Genomic DNA, 23,019 nt, shown 5'->3' on the forward strand with positions numbered 1-23,019 from the left:
ACTAAGTCAGTTCTTGGTATGAGCTTTCGTGTGCATGCACACTTCTTCAGATACACTGAAACAGAAGTTGCCAGGCCCTTCTATATAGTGAGAAGGTGGGGAGGGGTATTACTCAGAAGGGTGGTGGGAATGGGAGATTGGCAGATAGCTGAGATGAGCCTGTTGATGACTCTTAACGACTGCAATAGGTCTTACAGGAAAAGGCAAGGGGTGAGAAGGTGAGAAATGGCTTAGTCATGTATAATGAGATAAGAATCCAATGTCTTTGTTCAGACCAGGTCATCTCAGCTATCTGCCAATCTCCCATTCCCACCACCCTTCTGAGTAATACCCCTCCCCACCTTCTCACTATATAGAAGGATCTGGCAACTTCTGTTTCAGTGTATCTGAAGAAGTGTGCATGCACACGAAAGCTCATACCAAGAACTAACTTAGTTGGTCTTTAAGGTGCTACTGGAAGGAATTTTTTTAATTTTGACTATGGCAGACCAACACGGCTACCTATCTGTAACTAGTATTCAGAAGCAATACTGCCTCCAACTGTAGAGGCTGAGCACAGTCATTGTGGCTAATGCTAATAATAATAATAATTTATTATTTATACCCCACCCATCTGGCTGGGTTTCTCCAGCCACTCTGGGTGGCTTCCAATGGAATATTAAAATAAAATAACCTATTAAACATTAAAAGCATTAAAAGAAATGCCCACGAGAGAAGAATGGAGAACGAAATTGATGGAATACGCAGAGATGGACAGACTAACGGGGAGAATGAGGAACCAAGGAGACCAGAGATTCACCGAGGACTGGAAAAAATTTACAGAGTATATCAAAAATGTTTGTGATGAACAATTAATACTTGTTGGTTTTCGAGAAGCTCTGTGGAAAATATTGATAGAAATATTGCATAAAAATATGATATGATTAAGAATGTTAGAGTGCAATATAAAATTGAGAAATGTGAGACGAAGAGATAATACAGAGAATTGTCAGACATGCTGATGGAAGTCTAAAAGAATGACTAAGTGAGGATTGGATGTTTAATTTTGTATAAATTTATGTTGGAAAAATTAATAAAAAATAATTTTAAACATTAAAAGCTTCCCTAAACAGGGCTGCCTTTCAGATGTCTTCTAAAAATCTGGTAGTTGTTTTTCTCTTTGACATCTGGTGAGAGGGCGTTCCACAGGGTGGGGGCCACGACCGAGAAGGCCCTCTGCCTGGTTCCCTGTAGCTTGGCTTCTCGCAACACGGGAACGGTCAGAAGGTCCTTGGCGCTGGATCTCAGTGTCCGGGCTGAACACTGTGGTGGGTGGGTGGAGACGCTCCTTCAGGTATACTGGACCGAAGCCATTTAGCGCTTTAAAGGTCAGCGCCAGTACTTTGAATTGTGTTTGGAAACGTACTGGGAGCCAGTGTATGTCTTTCAAGACCGGTTTTATATGGTCTCGGTGGCCGCTCCCAGTCACCAGTCTGGCTGCCACATAGTAGCCGCAGAGAGACGTATTCTCCACGAATTTGTCTATTAAATCCATCCAAGTTGGTAGCCATCGCTGACACCTGTGAGGGTGAGTTCCATAGTTTATTTTACTTATTTTGTTTATTTAATTTATTCATTTTATTACATTTATATATCACCTTTACCTCCCAAGGGTCTCAGGGTGGTACACGTGGTACTTCCCCCTCCATCTTCACAACAACCTGTGAGGTAGGTTAGGCAATGGTGACTGGCCCATGGCTGAGTGGGGATTCGAACCCTGCTCTCCCAAGGTCCTAGTCAAACACTCTAACCATTACACCACTGCACTCTGTGAAGGAGTTTTTTTTTAAAAAATCTCTCCTGAACCTTCCAACATTTAGCTTCATTGGGTGTCTATATGAGAGAGAGAGAGAGAGAGAGAGAGAGAGAGAGAGAGAGAGAGAGAGAGTTCTATTCTCTTTCTCCATTATGTTAACCCTAGAAGAACTTGTCTGGAGTTGATCGTGCTTCAGCTCAAGGCGACAGAGGTCATCTTCAGTTCCCTTGAAGCCCCATACAAGACTAAGATTATATGTGACATGTACTAATATCAAAGGCTGGTTCATGCATTCCTTCAACCTGGTCCTCGTGAAAAGAACAGTCTGTTAATTCACACTGAAGGCTGCAAAAGGTCATAGACAGTGGGGTCTTTTTTCAGCCTACAGTTTCTCTTGGCGAAGAGCCTCTCATTCAGAACCAATCCCTTGGTACCTGGGAGGTCTGAGGATCAGGGAGGATGAAACCAGCACACAAGAAAGTGGATAGCCAGTTAAAAACCATCAAGTTGGGGGGTATTATCCTAGAATAATAGAATCAGAGAATTGAAGAGTTGGAAGGGACAGCAAGGGTCATCTAGCCCAACCCCCTGCAATGCAGAGTGGTTATAAATCAGTCTTTCCCAAAATGGTGCCCTCTAAATGTTGTCGAACTACAGCTCCCATAATCCTTGACCACTGGTTGTACTGAGTGAGGCTGATGGGAGCTGTAGTCCAAAAAACCTGAAGGACACCACTTTGGGTGTTGTTGTAGATTATTAAATACACTCTTTGATTGCCAAGGAAGAACCACTGCAGTTATAAGGAATGTGGCAAGTTACCTATTAAAGTGTCAAAAATCAGAATGATACAGGTGATCCAGCTGACCAAAAAGCTTTTTACAAAGTACCTCTCCTAAGACTAAGCTTAGCAATTGTGGAAGAAGAGGAGAGGCTGGGGAACTGGTTAGATAACAGGAAGCAGAGAGTAAAAATAAATGAGCACTTCTCCCAGTGGAAGGATGCAATGGACACCCCACTCACCCCGCAAGGATCAGTGTTGGGCCCCATCCGATTTAGATGGCTTTAAAAGAGGATGAGACAAATTTGTGGAGGACAAAGCTATCAAGGGCTACTAGCCACAAAGGCTGTGCTCTACCTCCGGGGTCAGGCAGGAGTGAGGTGGCATGGCTGGATTGGGGGTTGGTTTTTGAGCACAGCTGCTGTCGCAGATGTTTGCCTGCCTGAAATATACTCAGAGTTGAGTGCGGATTTCATGCTCTTTATTCAGCTCATAGTAGTGAGGAATGGGAGTTTCCCCAAAATGTCTGCTTTATATACATTATTTACACAATGGGCCCCACGTGATTGGCTAATTCTGGGATTCTCCTGTAGGCCAATCAGGTTGCGGATTCACTTCCACCTGGAGTTGGATTGGGTGGATCCTGCGGACCAGTCAAACTGCTGCATTCTGGATCCTATTATTCTAGGACCAATCAGACTGCTGCAATTTGGATCCTTTTCAACTCAGTACATAACACTGCCCTCTCTAAGTGAGGAGGCAGAGAGAGGAGGAGGAAGAAGTGCTGCTGCTTCTTGTCCTGCCTGCTTCTTGCTTTTCCTTCAGCTAGAGTGGAGTGCAAGGCCTGCATCTTGCTTGGCTTCTTCCTTTGACAGGAGGTAGGCAAACAACACCAAGGAAGAGGGTGTGTGTGTGTGTGTGTGTGTGTGTGTGTGTGTGTGTGAGAGAGAGAGAGAGAGAGAGAGAGAGAGAGAGAGAGCGCAAATGCATGAGAAACAGAAAGAGTCTTGGTGTGTACATGTGTGCAACAGAAAAGAGAATGTGTGTTCATGTGTGTGTTCACGCATGTGAGAGAGATTTGTTTCTCTCTGGAAGAATGGCAGATGAAGGTGATCGACTATATGGAATTGGCAGAAATGACTGGCAGAATCCGAGACCAGGGAGAAGAGTCGGTGAAAGAAGACTGGAAGAAATTCAAAGACTATTTACAGAAATATTGTAAAATTAATGAATGTTAGAAGGATGTTGGATAGAAACTAAAGGGTTTCCAGCTGTAATGCTTTAGGAGATACGAAAAAAAGGTTTGTAAATGGGTAAAAGCTTAATGGTAAGGATTTGCTGAACTAACAAATTGAAGTGGAATACAAAGAAGGGAGGTATGAGGAGGTCTGGGGAAATAAGCGTAAGGAAGATATGTTATGGAAAGTTATCTGTTTTTTAACTGTTTTTATGTTGTATTTTGTTTCTTTTTGTTTTTTGTTTTTTTTTTCATTGTTATATTTTAGAAAACTTTAATAAATATATTTGGGGGGGAAAGAGAGATTTGTTTCTCTCCCATTCATTCCAAGGGTGACAACCCACCTCCCACAAAGACAAGGAGAAGAAGGGCAAAAAGGTTTGCCATGTTCCACAACGGCAGCCCACACACATTGCCAGCATGCAACGAAGTAGCAGTTCCTCGTCATAGTTAGCCTCCCAGAACTGATTGCAAATATTGCATTTGGCAGGCGTGGGAAAACACGAGTGACTCATAGCCTTCTTGCCCTGATATGTCGTCCACCAGATTCTACTGATGACCATAGAGAGGGAGAGGGAGGAATCATGACGCACCCAGGACTTTTGCAGCTGGGCGAGTGCCACTGGATCCTTTACCTGCTTGAGGCTTTCATCGGTTTCACTCTTAGTCCTGAGGCTGTTGACGCCTCCTCAGCAGCTACAAAACCACAAAACGCCAAGAACACTCGGAGTGGCAAAGTGTATTCATGGGGCAACTCACAGTATCTTCAGAGGATCCCAGTCACTGCCAGGCTGCTCCATCAGGACAAATACCTCAACCTGGAATATCAGCCCAGGCAGATACTAAGCTTTGCCATCACTTACCAGGCACACATCCAGGACCAGTACCAGACTGGGCCATAGGAGAAGGAGAAGAAGAAAAAGAGGAGGAGGAGGAGGAGGAGGAGGAGGAGGAGGAGGAGGAGGAGGAGGAGGAGGAGGAGGAGTTTGGACTTGATATCCTGCCTTTCACTCCCCTTAAGGAGTCTCAAAGCGGCTAGCAATCTCCTTTCCCTTCCTCCCCCACAACAAACACTCTGTGAGGTGAGTGGGGCTGAGAGACGTCAGACAAGTGTGACTAGCCCAAAGTCACCCAGCAGCTACATGTGGAGGAGCAGAGATGCAAACCCGGTTCAACAAGTCCACTGCTGGGCTTGCTGGTCACACAGACAAAACCCTCCATCCATGCGCTATCAAATATGAGAGAATTTGCTCCCTTTCAGCACTGCAAGTCCTTTTGTCCTCTGTTTGGATTTGGGAGCAAGACAACGACAATCTTTGTGCATTGATTCCCCCCTCTCCCCACCTCCATGCCCTGCTTTTATCCGCTAAGCATTTATGGGCTTTAAATGATGAAGCCATTCTAAAACTCCCAGACAGTACAAGGCTAATGACTGTTATTGCCATGCATTATTCAACAGGAAATATACAATTAGTTCCTTATGTTCAATTTGGTGTATGCATTAGCATTGGGTTATCATAAAATATAATTATGTGGAACTGTAAATATGTCTTCTCTATATAGCTCTCTCTCTGTGTGTGTGTGTGTGTGTGTGCGGTTGCCTCCTGCGTTCTCCTTTGCCTGCTGGGTGAGCAAAAAAAAAAAGACAAGGACACATTCGTCATTTCAGAACCAGGGGCAAAGCTTAGAGAAACCATCTGGCAAGAAGAGTTCCCTAGCCCAGTGTTTCCCAACCGGTGTTCCGCGGCACACGAGTGTGCCGTGAGACATCGGCTGGTGTGCCGCGAGATACCTGGAGGGAGGCGGGCGAGTCGGGCGGCGAGAGGCGGGGCGGCGGCGGCGAGGAGAGGCCGCGCCTCCTGCTGCTGCCTGGCGCTCCTCCTCGCAGCCGGCAGCGCTGCCTGGGCGCCTCCGCGCGACTCTGCCTCGCTGGGTTTGGTCTCCCAGCAGAGACGGGTCACACGCGCCCCTCCCTCCCTCCCTCCCTCAGCCTGCGCGGAGGGAGAGCCAGAGAGAGGCATCGCTCCTGCGCTCCGAGGCGGATTGAGCGCAGCTGAGAGGAGCTGCCGAGGGAAAAAACTTTCACTTTTGTGCGTCCCTCCCGGCGTGACGCTGCGCGCTGACGTCACGGGGCGGGGCTTTAATGGTGGTGTGCCACGAGATTTTTTTTCAGTAAACAGGTGTGCCGTTGCCCAAAAACGTTTGGGAAACACTGCCCTAGCCATTACCTATTGTGTTTTGAGAGCAGCAGGATAGCAGTGTCAGCCCTGCATATCCTGTATACAGAAGACTGGGCTTAGAGAGTTCATTTGAAAAAGGAGTTCATTCTGGTTCAAGTTTGAAAGTTGCCAGTCTCTAAACGCTAAACCACATTACTCGAGAAACTGCCTTATTCCTCAATGGAGTTGGGGGGGGGGGTCCCCATTCAGTTTGCATTTGAAGCTGAGCTACCCAATAAGGAATTCCTCACTTCTGGGGGGGGGATATGAAAACCCAAATACACCCATCCTTCAAAATGCCCACTCCTCTGAATTTTACAGTGAAGTTCTCCAACCAAACACTGGTTTACCCCTCAAAAAAGTATATCTTATGTAAAAGTGTGTATAAAAGTGAAAATAACATACCAAATAGCATACCAAAACACATTATATTAGGATAAATTGCTGACCAAAACAACCACCACCACCCTGTGGACATCAAGGAAAACAGTATCAGGAGAAATTCACAAAAAATACCGAAGAATTTTCATGATGACTTTTTTTTTAAGGGTGGAATTGCAAATTGCTGTAGAACTAAATTTAAGATGGGGGGAAATGGGTATATTCCTTATTTACCCAGTAGGTCACTGCATACCCTGCAAGTGTCCTGGAAAAACAGGGACATCTCATGTTTTCTTCCCATGAGAGGATGGTGGCCATTTTGGTGATCTTGTGTAATTTGGTGCCACAATTCCCCCCGTGAAAAAAAGCACTTGGGGGGGAGGCATGATCTCGTGCAGCAATGCTCTGCCCCCCAAAGGAGCTTTTTTCCGATGGGAAATTGTGGCACAAAATCACGTGAGAGCATAGGGTCCAAAATGACTGCCATCCCTTTCCGAAAGAGAATCATAGAATCATAGAATCATAGAGTTGGAAGAGACCACAAGGGCCATCGAGTCCAACCCCCTGCCAAGCAGGAAACACCATCAGAGCACTCCTGACATATGGTTGTCAAGCCTCTGCTTAAAGACCTCCAAAGTAGGAGACTCCACCACACTCCTTGGCAGCAAATTCCACTGTCAAACAGCTCTTACTGTCAGGAAGTTCTTCCTAATGTTTAGGTGGAATCTTCTTTCTTGTAGTTTGGATCCATTGCTCCGTGTCCACTTCTCTGGAGCAGCAGAAAACAACCTTTCTCCCTCCTCTATGTGACATCCTTTTATATATTTGAACATGGCTAAGAAGAAAATGGGAAGATGGTGTCCCGGTTTTTGCCTTTGAAGTGTTGGAGGGTATGTCACTGCAGTCTGTGTGAGAGCTTCCCCTTCAAGTCCCAAATATCTCAGAAGCCTGCTCCGCAGTAATTTGGAGCAGGGCTTTTAGTGTGGCTGTGGAATGATGTTCCTTTTGAGTTATTGTTGGCATCCACTATCTGCATTGTCCAGGAAACAACAGAAGACATTTCTGTGCCAACAATCCTTCCCAGCTGGATGAATTGATCTCCGCCATAGGTTTATACTTGGTACTGCTTGTAAATTTATCTGTTGTTGTTTTCTGTGTTGTTTTCAAGTGTTTGTGTTGCATTTTGTGCGTAGAAGGCGAATCATCATCATCACCATCTGAGTCTGTGGAGGGGCCCTGTTTTTTTCTCTCCCTGTGTTCCAGCCAGATGAAATGGCTGATGATAGATGACAGTCGAGACATTCCTTGAGAAATATGATTATAACATCATTCACCAGCATGGGGAACCAAGCCTAAATTAATGTAGTCTAACACGAAGCGGCAAAATGCTGTAAGAGCCAATCCAAATGCACCTTCATTCCAAATTATTTTGTACCAGCTAAAAAATGTTCGTAGCTAATCATTATCTTGTTCCTCGGCTAGGTAATTAATTTTTTGCATTGTTGCTTCGCTCCTCTCCCCATGTTCGCTTCATGTTAGCAAAGTTTAATTGACCGGGGGTGGGGAGGGGGATGAAATAAAGAGGAATTTTAATCAGTGAAACCAGAGTATCTTTTTCAAAAGGAAAATCTAAAGTAATAGAGAGTGCATATTCCCCCCTTATCAACCACTTTCCCCCATTCATTACAGAGTTGGCCTGCTTTTTAATCACATAATTTTTTTAATTAAAAAGGCATTTCAGATATTTCAGATATTTGGAGGCATACATGGGTTTGCTGGAGGTTTAGCCTGGAAAGACATTCAGTGTTGCTGAACTACAACTCCCATCATCCCTGGCCCATTATCCATGCTTGTTTGTGCTGATGGAAGTTGTAGACCAGCAACATCTGGAGGGCCAAACGTTCTCACCAGTGCCACACATGACCTTGCCGCTCACCCTACGCTCAGGCCACTTCAGCCCGCCATTGCCGCCACAACCCCTCACCTTACTCTCGCTGGCTGGGCTCTCTCTACACCTCCACCACCGCTGCTACTGCCACAAGGATGTCTCTGCCACAAGGCCTCATCTGAAGCCTGTTGTGGCTGCTGACATACTTCCAGAAGCCGGTGACTTGCTTCCGGAAGTTTGGCCCGGCTTCTTGAAGTGCCTCAGCAGCCTCACCGGGCCTTGGCTGAAGCAATCGTGGTGGAGGAGTCCTTGCGGCAGTGGCTGCGGAGGAAAATAAAATAAAATAAAATCCTTCCAGTAGCTCCTTAGAGACCAACTAGGTTAGTTATTGGTATGAGCTTTCGTGTGCATGCACACTTCTTCAGAAATAAGGGTCTGGTGACTTCTGTTTCAGTGTTTCTGAAGTGTGTGCATGCACACAAAAGCTCATACCAATAACAAACTTAGTTGGTCTCTAAGGTGCTACTGGAAGGAATTTTTTTATTATTATTTTTATTTTAGATAGTGGCAGGAAGGAGAAAGAAGAGGTACTAGGAGGGTCCAGGAGGTTGACGCTGCAGTCCCTTCAAGGGTGTGGGTCTTGGCATGTTCCCAGCATCCCTGACCCTGTTGTTTTCTTGCCTAGCTGCATAAAGACCTCCCCTTTTGCCACTATTGTTTTCAGCTCACCATTGTGAAAGGGATGCCTTCTCCCTTAGAGCTTCGTATTCTTCGCAGGGGTTGGTAATTATTCCCTCAACGGGAAGCCCTCGACAGTGCTCATTATCATAATGCCTGTCTCCATGGAGACGCTTTATAGTAATTCGCTCACAGGAAGGCAAGAGGAACAGAGAGTGGAAGACTCCAATGTGGTCTCCCCGTTGTCATTTTGCTTCTCACTGCACTGAATAAGAGGAACACTACTTGCTCTCACTCTGAGTTATTAAGAGAGAGACTGAGGCTGCAAGTCTAATGCTACTTACTTGGAAGTAAGCCCTACTGAATTCCATGGGACTTACTTCTATGGAGACACAGTTAGGCCTGCAGCCTGGTCCTCCCACCAGAAAGTGAACCATACAAATCTTGCCTGAGACAGGTAAGGGGAAACCTGTGGATCTCCTGCTGTTGCTGGACTACAAGTCCCATCACCCTTGACCTGTGGTGATGCTGGCTTAGGCTGCTGGGAGTTGTAGTCCAACTGCAGCTGGATCTTAAGATCTGATCAGAGGTCCTTCTGCAGGTTCCCTCACCCAGTGAAGGGAGATGGGTGCTAACTCAAGAGACAGCCTTCTGGGTGGTGGCACCCTAGTTATACAACGCTCTCTGTAAAGACATTGGCCTTTCCCCTGCATTTGGATCTTTTCAGTTTCATAAGTAAGGTTTAGTGCATTTTAGATGTACTTGGTCCAGTATATCTGAAGGAGCATCTCCACCCCCATCGGTCTACTTGGACACTGAGGTCCAGAGCTGAGGGCCTTCTGGTGGTTCCCTTGCTGCAAGAAGCCAAGTTACAGGGAACCAGGCAGAGCGCCTTCTTGGTAGTGGCACCCGCCCTGTGGAACGCCCTCCCACCAGATGTCAAAGAGAACAACAACTATCAGACTTTTAGAAGACATCTGAAGGCAGCCCTGTTTAGGGAAGCTTTTAATGTTTGATGCATTACTGTATTTCAGTATTTTGTTGGAAGTCATCCAGAGTGCTTGGGGAAGCCCAGCCAGATGGGTGGGGTATAAATAATATATATATATTATTATTATTATTATTATTATTATTATTATTATTATTATTATTATTCCCCTTGGACAATTTTATGAGGTCTTCCTTTTGCAGGAGAGGGTGTCTGAGAGACCCAACAGATCAGCTTCCTCCTCTCTGACATCTGATGTCAAAGGGGGAGGCCCTCCATCTTCCACCCCTGGGTCAACAGCCTTCCAGTGCTGCTGCTGCTTCCTTCCACTTCTCTTCCACCTTGGGCTGCCAAACCATTCCGGATTCTGATGGAACCATAGGTCCCATGACAGCTCTACAGGACTAGACCTAGACCAAATGACAAAAAAGAGGATGGGTTTCAACTTAGGAAGTTGTTAGGAAGAACTCCTTGGTGGTAGAAACGATCTGATGGTGGAATACACATCTCAGAAGGTAGTGGGTTCCTATCAGGGGTTCTGGAACAGTGGCTGAATGGCCACATCAATGGATTTCCTGCCTCAGCCCAGTCTACCTGAAGGAACGTCTCCACCCCCATCGTTCAGCCCAAACACTGAGATCCAGCACCGAGGGCCTTCTGGCAGTTCCCTCACTGTGAAGTTACAGGGAACCAGGCAGGCAATCTTCTCGGTAGTGGCGCCCACCCTGTGGAACGCCCTCCCACCAGATGTCAAGGAAATAAACAACTTTTCGAATCTGACTTTTAGAAGATATCTGAAGACAGCCCTATATAGGGAAGTTTTTAATGTCTGATGTTTTATCGTGTTTTTAATATTCTGTTGGGAGCCACCTAGAGTGGCTAGGGAAACCCAGCCAGATGGGCGAGGTATAAATTATTATTATTATTATTATTATTATTATTATTATTATTAACCTGTTGGGTGGACTAAATTATCTTTGAGGTCCTTCCAGCTCGACAAGTCTATGTTTCTACATCTACCTATTCCTGGCTTGTGGTTATTTTGTTGTACTAGGATTCGGAAGACTGGGCTCAAGTCCTAATTCATCCAGAAAAGCTCACTTGGTGACCTTGGGGCGGATGGGCACTCTGGGTTGTTGTGAGAATAAAATGGGGGAGGGGAGTTATGCAAACCATCATGAATTCCTTGAATGAAGGCTGGGATAAAAATAAAAACAATGAATGCATTCTCCTCAGGTTTGAAGATTCCTTAAGCAGAATACCTTCCTTGCTGGGGCAGGCAAGAAGAGGGACAGTTTAGTAGAAAAAACAGGAATTTTTCCTCTCCAATGACACCCCCCCTTCCCCATCTTTTGTGGCACAATATTTTCTCTACTGTTTTGATGGATTAAGGAAAGAAGACTTTTTTGTTCCCAAAGTAGTCGTCTTAGAAGCCTGAGCTATATAATAGGTTCCCTCTCAAATCGGCTGGGCCATGTGGCTGAGTTAATTTAACGCCGCCTGTATCTTCCAGTTCACTCTGACATGAAGTTAATTAAAATATTTGCGTGTTTTTATTCCGCTTATTACAGTTTCCTGTGGCAAAAGAGCTGTTTTATAGGCTTGTGAGTGTTACTGCACAATTAAAATATAAAAATAAAAATCCTGCACACTTTACCTAGCAGATAACGGAATCCGCTGCCGGAAATTACAGAAACGTGCAGCGGGGTAATTGGTTGCCATTGATCCAAATGCCACAAGGCCATGTTGAGGGGGAAGGGCCAGGCATGGAATGTTGAGGGGAACTTGAGAGCGCAGGGTTCGAATCCTGATGAATCCTGAAGCGACCTTTGGCCAGTCACTGCTGCTCAGCCCATCTTACTTCACAGGGTTTTTGGAGGGATTAAAGGAGGAGGGGAAGAACTATGTACACCACTTTGAGCTCCTTGCAGAAAACGGGTGGCATATAAATGCAAATCAACACCATGTTGGTGGACCACAGCTTCCATGTACAGGAGGGAAAGCAAGTGAGGGAATGTTTCTGTAACAGGAATATATGTTGGTTCTCCACAGTTCGGTGGTTGGTGTGTGTGTGTGTGTGTGTGTGTGTGTGTGTGTGTGGCTTTAAAATTTCTCCTTAGTTTATTATAATTCATTGTTTCCTCTTTATTTCCTTTGGAATAGCCTTTTCTTAAAAAAAAAAAATGGAAGCAAACCTTTTCCCTTTTATCCTTTTTCGCCCAGCTGGCAACCCTTTTCCCTCATGCTCCTCATGGAGCTGGAAATGAACTTGGGCTTTTGTATGCGCTGCCTTGTTTGCACACCATTATCAGAGGTGCTGGGAGAGCTTTGAAGACAGTGTTTGATTGTTAATTGCTGCCACCAAGCCAAGGCGAGAACAAGCAACTGTTTTATTTAGTGGGGGGAAGGCAGCCCCTTACAAACATTGACTGGGGAGGGGGGCTTTAAAAAAGGAAAAAAAGAAAAAGCAATTCTGCAGCCTGTTGCTTTTTTAAAAAAAGAAAACAAAAGAGCTATTTTCCACGAGTGTTTGCGCCCTGTTTCTTAAGGGTGGTGGACTGCAGTTTCAGTTTAACAGCCAAAAGTATGGCTTAAGGTGTGTGGGGAGGGGGGCACAGAGCTGTGAAGAATAATATTCTGTTTTTGTCACAAAAGCACCACAACCTGCCTTATACTAAGCCAGACTACAGGAAAGGGCGTAGCTAGCTGCTACGGCGTCCAGAGCGGCAGGGACAGGGTGATCCGCACACAGGGGCGCTGTGGCAATCCACCCAGGGGGGCGCCACAGTGAGCTGCCCATGGAGCTCGCCTGGTGGACGCAAGTCCCACACTACCATTGCAGGCAACGCAGGGCCCGAGCCACCGCGTCACTCGCAGGAGAGAGGAGCGCCTTGGGCACGCTGCAGGCCAAGCCCAGCGGTAAGTGCCACACCCCCTGCGATGTGCCGTTCTGTCACCCCCTCAGGGATGACACCCAGGGCACACCGCACCCCCCGCACCCACCTTCCTACACCCCTGACTACAGGTTTGTTTAGTTCAGGTGTGTGCATGAAGCCCAATCACTGCAATCCACCATTCTGCTTTCCTCCCCAGCACTGTCATCGAGCCCGGCCTTTGAGGGGTGAGCAAAAGCGCAAGGCCCCAGTCAGCAGAATGAGAAACAGGAGCAAACGCAAAATTCTTACCACCTTTTGAAGTACAGTAATAATGCACATTAGTAAAGAAAGTGGGAGCGATCACATTAAGACCATCACATCCAAAGCCTAAAATTCCCTCCCTGCACCACTGTGCTGACAAATACAGTGGTGCCTCGCAAGACGAAAAGAATCCGTTCTGTGATTCTCTTCGTCTAGCGGTTTTTTCGTCTTGCGAAGCAAGCCCATTGACGGATTAGCGGATTAGCGCTATTAGCGGCTTTTAGCGGTTTATCTGCTGATCGGATCAGCTGATAAGCAGATTAGCGGCTTAGAAAAAGGGGGGGAAGGGGAAAAAACCAGCAGGAACTCGCAAGACATTGTCGTCTTGCGAAGCAAGCCCATAGGAAATTTGTTTTGCGAAGCACCTCCAAAACGGAAAACTCTTTCGTCTAGCGAGTTTTCCGTCTTGCGAGGCATTCGTCTTGTGGGGCACCACTGTACAGCAGTTCTTTCCAAGGATATCAGGACAAAAGGAATGAGGAGGTGGAAGGGGAACCAAAACAGTTCTATTAACAAATAAACAGCAGGCATGCAAAGCATAAAATAAAACATACCCGACAGGGGTTACCTAATCTCCCCTTCAGCTGCCCAGAGCCCCAGGTAGAGCAGCAGGAGAAAGACCCCGACCGTCGGTCTCCCAGCATCAGGTCTTTCGATCTGGGCAGAAGCTCACTGGGCCCCTCCCACCTATGGCTTTTATAGCCTGCCTTGATGTAATCAAGTGCGCCTGGCATTACTCATGATTAATACAGAGCGGCTGAGAGTGTCCCACTACCTGCAGCCAGTATCCACCCAGCACTTGCAACACAGAAGAACCCAAGAAACTCCCGACAGGTGTGTGAAACACAAGAATCCAGCAGACCTCAAACTGGGGGTGTTAAAGGGAAAGGGACATGCCACCTAACGCCTCGAAATACAATTGTCTTCCGCATTTCCACTACAACCACTGTTCCTTCCTGGTTTCCCCATGATCACAGCATCCTCTTAGGCCCTTCACTAATGCCAAGGCAGAAACTGCAGAGAATCTAGCCAATTTTGTGTCTAGGAAACAGTTGCTGAAGAGTTAAGAAGCAATGTTCCAACATCTATCGCCACCATGAGTAGTCCATGCATTACAGATGGCTGAAGGTGCATGAGTCGCTGCCTGGGCGCACAGATTTCGCAGTGTCCTTTTTAGCTTGGCTGTGGTGGAAACGGGATGGAGAGCAGATGAGTTTTGCGATAAGAAATGAGACCCACTGCATTTTAAAGTCAGGACTTACTGGTGAAGCTGGATGGCCCCATGAGTAGAACTAGGGCAGCCACAGTTAAGGAATGCTTAAAGTGATCAATCAATCAATCAATCAGTCTTGTTCAGGGCTAGATTTAGGTTTGATGGTGCCCTAAGCTACTGAAGGTAATGGGACCCTTTGTAAGTCCAGCTGTCCTTTGTCAACAACAAATTGTCACTGTTTTTTTGTGTTGGATATATGCTATATGGTAATTTATGGACCGAATAGGTATCTAAAGCTATTAGCACATAACAAAATACGTATTTCATCAAAGTAATTGTTGAACTGAAATACAATTAAGAAGTATATTAATAGTGAAATACAATTAAAAGCAAGTATATGGGGGTCCAAGAGAGTGGGGCCCTAGGCTACAGCTTCTTTAGCTTATACCTAAACCCGGCATTGGTCTTGTTATTACGTGGTCATAGACCTGAGCAAAATAAAACCAACAAGCATATAAGTAAAATATCATAACATACAAAGTGCATCAAAGTGGGTTATGAAATATGAAATAAAATATCAAGAATATCAAAAACATTTCTGAAATAAGCTACAGTATCCTACTTGACACCTTCATATCTAGGAATTAAAAGTGGCTAATAATAATAATAATAATAATAATAATAATAATAATAATAATAATAATAATAATACCAGATTAAATAAATGCTGCTCTGGACCTCAACCTCTGTCTGTTTTGGACCTTTGGTTTGGCTCCATGTGCAATGCAAGTCCGTTCCCCTTGATGCCCAAACTTGACTGCCTGTAGTGGTTGTTGTTGGACTCCAACTCCCATCATGCCTGAACACTAGCCATGCCAGTTGGAACTGATGGGATTTGGAGTCCAAAGACGTGAGGTGGGCCACAAGTTCCCTACTTAGAACCTGGTCATTGCTGAAGCTTGACAATACCTCCAATTTGAGAGAGAGACACACACACAGAGAGAGAGAACCTTTGTGTTTTTTAACTGAGTTACACAACTGACAGTCTGCTTGGAAACAAATGGGATCGAATATTTCTCGCCATAAGGTTTCCCCGAGTTTATTTAAAACACAGTCCTCTGCAGCATCTGTAATCGAGTTCCACTTCAAAGCATCGTTGTGCAGTGACCTTATTTCTTCCTAGTCAATACAATCAACATAATGTTCCTTTTATATGCAAGAATTATGAAAGAGGAAGGGAGAGAGAAAAAGAAAGAAACCCAACCTCTAGCAGATGATATTTGCACCCCAGAGACGAGCATTGCAATAGCAACCTCATAGTTTATGGGATGGCATTTGAGTTCCATAGCATTTACTGCCTCATTACTCAGATAAACTATTAGTGTGTAAGCTTCTCCTTGCCTCCCCCCACCCCATATGCCATCATCTTAAATATATGCAGAAAGGGAGGAGAAAGGTGGTTGTTTTACTGGGGGGGGGGAATTGGCACAGGGGGTGGAGAATTAAAGCCTTAGGGCCACATTCCCTCTTAAGTAGTCTTCCGGGGGCCTCAAGGCAGTGGTGGATGAGGCCAGAGGCGACAGATGGATGGAGCAACCTTTGTTTCTCTTAACCTTTCTTCAGTAAGCCGCATTCCAGCCACACAAAAACTAGTTTCCCACACATAAATTCGCCCTCTCTCTCTTCTTCTTCTTCTTCATCATCCAGGCAAGCAAGAGGCACTCTGATACACCATGGACACACTCCTACCAGGCAGAAGTCTTGAAGAAAAATATTGAGATGGCCCAGACAAGAATGGTAATACAGTGGTACCTCGGGTTACATAGGCTTCAGGTTACATACACTTCAGGTTACAGACTCCGCTAACCCAGAAATAGTACCTCGGGTTAAGAACTTTGCTTCAGGATGAGAACAGAAATTGTGCTCTGGTGGTGTGGCGGCCCCATTAGCTAAAGTGGTGCTTCAGGTTAAGAACAGTTTCAGGTTAAGAACGGACCTCCGGAACAAATTAAGTACTTAACCCGAGGTACCACTGTACAGGATGGAGGCTCTCAGTTTCCTCTTCTTGTTTTGAAGCCGAGGTGTCGTGTTTTCCTCGGCTTGCTCCGTCCCCATCCTGTCCACATCCCCTTCTGGCTCCAATCACAAGGGCCATAAGAAACGACGTCAGAGGTTCTTGCCCAGTCCCAGCTCCCTTGCCATCCAGCAACCCTTTTACAAGTTCTTTTACAGGGCTAGTTGGGAAATGAAGTCCAGACAGGGAGAAGAAGGAAAGGCAGCAACGGCCATCAACTTTGGGGGGTCCTCAGCGCCCTCAGATGTTTTATTGGGGGGCTGAAGGAGGCCCCTAGGAGTTGGTGCCTATGCTACCAGGCAAAAGCGCTTGAGAATGGTACAAGTGAGGGAACTGGCCTGGAGTGGGGCATTACCCGAGGGAACCTGCTTTTTAAAATTTATTTCACAAGATTTGTATATTGCTTGATTGTAATAAAGCCTGAAAGTACTTTACAAGCTGAATAGAACAATACAACTATCAGGGTCTTTAAAAAAACCCAAAGCAAATTAAAAACAAGTATTCAAAATATTAAAATATGATTAAAATCAACAGGGGTGAGAGAAACACCTTGAATTAGGCCCTGAAATGAACTGGCAGCCAATGCCACTGTTTTAGAAAGTGGATTCTATGAGTTCTAAAGGCCATCCCAGCCAGTCATCTGACCGCTTCATTTTGGACCAGTCAAAGTTTCAAGGGCTTCAAGAGAGCCAGTGTGGTGTAGTGGTTAAGAGTGGTAGACTCGTAATCTGGTGAACTGGGTTCGCATCTCCGCTCCTCCACATGCAGCTGGTGGGTGACCTTGGGCTAGTCACACTTCTCTGAAGTCTCTCAGCCCCACTCACCTGTGTTGTGGGGGAAGAAGGGAAAGGAGATAGTTAGCCACTTTGAGACTCCTTCGGATAGTGATAAAGCAGGATATCAAATCCAGACTACTACTACTACTACTACTACTACTACTACTACTCTTCTTCTTCTTCTTCTTCTTCTTCTTCTTCTTCTTCTTCTTCTTCTTCTTCTTCTTCTTCTTCTTCTTCTTCACAACCTCAAATGGAAGGAGAGCCCACCATCTTCCAAAGTAGTCCTTTCTCCTGTGAAACAGCTCTTACTGTCAGAAGCTTCTTGCTAACATTTAGTCAAAATCTCTGTCCTTGCCATTTGAATCTACTGTTTCAGGTCCTACGGTCTGGAGCAGCAGAAAACAAGCTTTGCTCCATCTTCCAGCCCTTCGGATATTTGAAGGTGCTATCATATCACCATCTGATCTTCTCAAGAAACTGGCATTGTCCAATTCACACTCCCCTACTCCCAACAGCACAGCTCCCCGTGTGTGGTCTCCGAAGATACCTTCATTTCAGATGTAAAGCTAAACAAACAAGGTTTGCGGAGTGCCTGATTCATTGTTAAGGCCATCTGATCTTAATTAGGAGCCAATCTGTTAACTCTCCATGTGGAGAGAGGTTCACTCCCTTCCCCTTGTCTCTTGGCATACAGACCATATGGTTCATTTTCCAACTGGGAAGCATGCTCCATAAAACGAACAATAGCACTCCCAGGTGAAATACTGTGTTTACAATTTGGTGACATAATCAGAGGAAATTACATGCCAGCCAACTAACAAACAGTAAATGATTTGGAGTGCAGGGACTGAGGGTGGTGGTGGGCGTTCTCTTACGGGTATATCATGCTCCTTCAATCAATTTTGACCCCACCAAATGCTCACAATAATTCTGTGGCATACATACCTCCATCATACAAAGAGGTGGCACCCACACCATGCATTTAAAAGCACTTGGTGTTGGCATCTGTCTGTCTCGAGAGAGAATGGAGGGCATCTCCGGGGGCGAAGCCAAACCGCTATGTTAGCAGCACCCAAGTGACCTTCACAGGGCGCAAGCTTGGGCAGTGTGTCTGAAGGTCCTGGGCTGCCCAGATGACAAGACCCCCTCCACCTCGGCCTCTCCGGTGTGGTCCAAAGGAAAGCAGAGCAATAATTTTCGCACCAGCTTGGCTGTAGGAGTTGCCGGAAGAAGGCGTGCAAGGCACCATCCAACCATCTTAGGGACTCCACCCCGGATTTGTGTAGTAGGGCTTACTCCTTAGCCCTTTCCTCCCTCAGAGATATTCCACAAGGCAGCAGAGATTTCAGATCAGAGTTTTCCTTCCTCCCCAGGTTGATGTTGTGATAGGAATTTTGAGGTCTTAGATATATGTTAAATGTTCATAAGTGTACCAACCAAGCACGTACATAGATCAGCACAGGAAGACCGACCTGAAGCCATTTTTTATTCCCATTGTCTACTGACCAAATGTTTTCTCTGCAAGGAGGGAGGGTGTCAGGGAGCCTTCAGGGAGACTTCCCATTGTCTCAGGAATTGAGTAATCAGCATTTTAATGGGTGACAGACTATCAGGAAAGACAATCAGGAAAGGCAATCGGATAACCTGGCAAACAGGAAAAACAACGTTCAAATTTCTGCTTTAGACCACCTTTTCTGTGATGTAGGTATGATGTATCTGGGGGGGTGGTCTTGATCTACAGGGTGGCAATTTCAAAAGTCTATATAAGGGCTTGCACACCACTGTTTTGGGTTCCTCCTTTCCTGCGTGTGAGGGGAGCACCCTGTTGCAACAGATCAATAAAGATCAGGCTTACTAGCTGCTTTGCTTCTCAATATTCTCTGGTTGGCCTCTGTTATTTTCTCCTACCAATAGGGAACCTATGTAAGGACTCTATAAGGGGTCCCATAAGGGGGAAAGGGCAGATTTTGTTTACAACAATGTGCTCCCATTTGCCCTTAAGGTACCCAGTCATGGCTTCCCCACAAGAATTCTGGAGGCTGCCGTTTCCTAAGGTGCTGGGAGTTGTTAGGAGACTCCCTATTTCATGGACGAAAAGACTATCAGTGACTGCTAACCCTGGTGCTTACGTTCTATCTTCATTGCTGGAGGCAACGTGCTTCTGAATACCAGTTGCTGGAAACAGCAGGAGGGGAAAGTGCTCTAAGAAAGTGGAGCAGGTAAGGATGGGCTGAGAGCAGGTACAAGTTGGTTGGCCAGTATCCCAGTTGTCCGAATGGACCAGCCTCCTCTGGCCCAGGGTCTAAAACTATCTAACCATGGCATTGCTTCCGTGTCAGGAAAATAAACTTTAGCTGAAGCGGTTGATGACCACTAAACAAGGCAAAGGCCTCTTCTCGGACCCTGAAATTCTCACTTCCATCACTGGAGTCCCCGAGAGCAGGTTCAGAATTTGTCCCCGACTGCTCCCCGTTTCCCAAGCGCTTGACAAAGTGTGCACAGATTAAATCATGCTGCGGGGAGGCAGTTCCCTAAATCACGCCTCTGTGCTGTGACACGCACTCCGGCCTTCCCAAAGAGCTGCTGCAAGTGTAGAGGCAGAAACATGAACGTCATTTAGAAAGAGGGAACAGAGCCGCCACGCAGAGGCATGGATCGCCTCTCTTTTAGCCCAGCCATTTTCCGAAAGAAGTCTACTGCTGCCAGACTGCGGCAAGGCGAAGACTTTTCCAGTTAAATCATTGCATAATATGATGGTAATAAGATTCTCAGAAATCATTATGTCTCTGTCAGGTGGTAATAAAACGGAATATTTGTCTCTCTTCTGGGTTCGCTCGGAGAATATGCAGATCTGCCAGCCCTCATTATATCTTGATGGAAACAAAACCTATTAGCATAGGTGCTGTAGATTTTAATGAGGGAGACACGCTGGAAAGTAATCCGGGTCAATGGTAATGAAACAGTTACACCTAGCTGAAACTGATAAAAATCTAATTATGCCCGTATCAATGGGCTACTTCAGATATTCACTGCGTCGGTTCTCCCCCCTGTTTCAGGAAGGCATTAGACATTTCTACCTAAATGGTTCCATATAATTGGGAGGTGAAGGGTGGGGTGGGGTGGGGTGGAAGAAGCTGGAGGGGGTACAGTATGCTCCAAATTTACAATAATATAAAAGGAAGAAAATTTCTTGGCTGGGAGGGAGATGTGTGTGTGCATGTTGTTAATATGGTTTTCTTTTCTTTCTTTTTTTGTTTTTATCCAGATCAAAACATAAAATGCATCATTGAGCAAAACAAATTGACAGGGTTAGCGGAGCCTGTCAGCAAGTGTTAATTCTCAGTAAGTTTGGCTCCGACAGAAAAAAAATCAGCTTGCTAAGCCCAAGAATCCCGGGAGTTCTCCTTAAGCACCTCCTCCTGTTTGAAAGATTGCAAAATGACCTTTAGGACAGCTTGCGAGCTGAATGTGCTCGCTAATGGCGCTTGGTGGCTGGTGGCTACTAGCTACTGCACAGACACCTGGCTGGGCAAGGGGATGGAGTCAAACTGTTTGGCAACCTGATGGTAGCCAACAAGGGAGACGTGGTGGGAAAATGAGTTATGAAAGTGACCTGTGAAGTCCATAAAGCCGGGGGGACGTGGTTAGAATGTCGGACCAGAATCTGCGAGACCATGGTTCGAATCCCCACTAGTCCATGTAGCTCACCGGGCAACCTTGGGCTAGTCACTGCCTCACAGCCTTCCTTGCCTCACAGGGTGGTTGTGAGGAAGTGGACAAACATGTACACCACCTTGAGCCCCTTGGAGGAAAAGGTGGGATAGAAATGCAGTTGTTGTTGTTGTTGTTTAGTTATTTAGTCGTGTCCGACTCTTCGTGACCTCATGGACCAGAGCATGCCAGGCACTCCTGTCTTCCACTGCCTCCCCCAGTTTGGTCAAACTCATGCTGGTAGCTTCAAGAACACTGTTCAGCCATCTCGTCCTCTGTCGTCCCCTTCTCCTTGTGCCCTCCATCTTTCCCAGCATCAGGGTCTTTTCCAGGGAGTCTTCTCTTCTCATGAGGTGGCCAAAGTATTGGAGGCTCAGCTTCACGCTCTGTCCTTCCAGGGAGCACTCAGGGCTGATTTCCTTCAGAATGGAGAGGTTTGATCTTCTTGCAGTCCATGGGACACAGATGAAATAGATGAATAGTAAATAAAAAGGTGAAAAATTCAACCCCTAGTGTCTTTGGCTGAAAGCTTTTTAGAAAGCACCAGTGGGAAAGATGTTAAGAGTGCCAGTTGCAAGAAATGTTTGCTGGGTTTGACAGAAGAATGATGAGACTTAGTGTAAGGCAGTTTGATATTTGGTGACTGACACAATGCTCTTATTTTTATCTCCTTCCCCCGCCCCTAGTTTTGTCCCATTCCCTCCCAACAGAAAGACGGTCCCCCCCCCCCCAATGCAGCAAATGGCATATAACCTTGTTTTGCATCCAAGCTTTTATTTAAAGAACCATGTGTTTGTGCACTAACTGATTTCAGTCTCGCCTGTGGGAGATTTGTCCAATAAACTGTGCCCACTGCACAATATATGCCTCCCTTAATCTATCTCTTGTTGACATGGGAGGCAGCTAGGTTACTTTCTCCTTGACAGATGTCTCTCTCCCATGCCTTCTTCAAATCCACGTCCTTTCAAACCAAAGCTCAAGCACAGGTCCCGCCCCCGTCCCCCTCTGATCTTCCCTTCCTGGTTCCCTCTCAGCTCATCTTTGGCGTTACAATGTTCCTGAAATGCAATTCCATCTCCTTCAACAGAAAGTTTCTTCTTCCTAAAAAAACCAAAAAAAACCCAAACCCTTACATTGTTTCCTGTTATTGCAGGATCATTCCTTCGTTTATCCAGCTCTGGAATTACACATTTATCTGGTGCATAGATGTCCAAAAACCCGCTCTAGGCAAACCAAGGATTGGATGTAGACTTAAGGCACACTCCTATATATTTCGACTCAGGGGTCACATTAAGTTCAATGTTCAATGGCTTAGGCCCAGGCTATCAGAAGGACAAGATTCTCCCATAAGAACCTGCCCCAGCTGTGGGATCTTTGGGAAGAGACCCCTCTCTCAGTCGCACCATCCTAACAGGCAAGTTTGGTGGGGATACAGGAGAAGACCTTCTTGGCATCTGCCCCCAGGCTTTGGGACTCCCTTCCTTAGAGAGGCTGTCTCCCTCCTTGTTGTCCTTCAGCCAAGGAGGTGACGGTTGGTTTATTCCAACAGCCTTTTGGGAACAGATTGCTTTTAAGGAAAGGGCTTTTAATAGCCCTGTGCTGTTTATACTACCTGCATTTTAATAGACCTGTTTTTGCATCATTTTACTTCCTTTATAGTTTAATTACTTGTTGGCTATTTTCTGTAATAGCTTTTTTTTTTTTTGGCTATCTGTGTTTGTTTCAATTTGTGTGAACGGGTTTGAGTCCCAGTTCTCGGGGAAGGGCAAGGAATAATTAAAAAATAAATGTTTCAGTTTCTCCAGCGTTCCACAACCACGTGTGAATTATTTATTTATTTTAGAAAGCTGACATGAACACCCGTCAACATTTTAGTATGATTCCCCCACCCCACCCAAAATGCACATTTTACCTAACGCACACAACCCTTACATGATCTTCTATGATATTTCATGCACATTCCATCCTAGTCAGTTCACTACTGACTGTGTACAGTTATGGTCTCCTCACTTCCAAAAGGATACTGTAGGGTTGAAAAAAAATGGTTCAGAAAGGGGCAACCAAAACATTCAGATACAAAT

General features: G+C 45.7%; 1 long non-coding RNA gene across 1 annotated transcript; it reads left to right on the top strand.

Annotated features, from left to right (window-relative positions):
- The first annotated feature begins 11,627 nt into the window (after positions 1-11,627).
- On the top strand, positions 11,628-21,044 carry LOC309519181. Its single transcript, XR_014213729.1, has 4 exons — positions 11,628-11,970; positions 16,082-16,179; positions 19,230-19,446; positions 20,493-21,044. It is a non-coding gene; the product is annotated as an uncharacterized lncRNA (long non-coding RNA).
- The last annotated feature ends 1,975 nt before the right edge of the window (positions 21,045-23,019 follow it).

This window comes from Podarcis vaucheri (genome assembly GCF_965113315.1).
Source record: "Podarcis vaucheri genome assembly, chromosome: 14".
In the NCBI taxonomy this organism is placed as follows: domain Eukaryota; kingdom Metazoa; phylum Chordata; class Lepidosauria; order Squamata; family Lacertidae; genus Podarcis; species Podarcis vaucheri.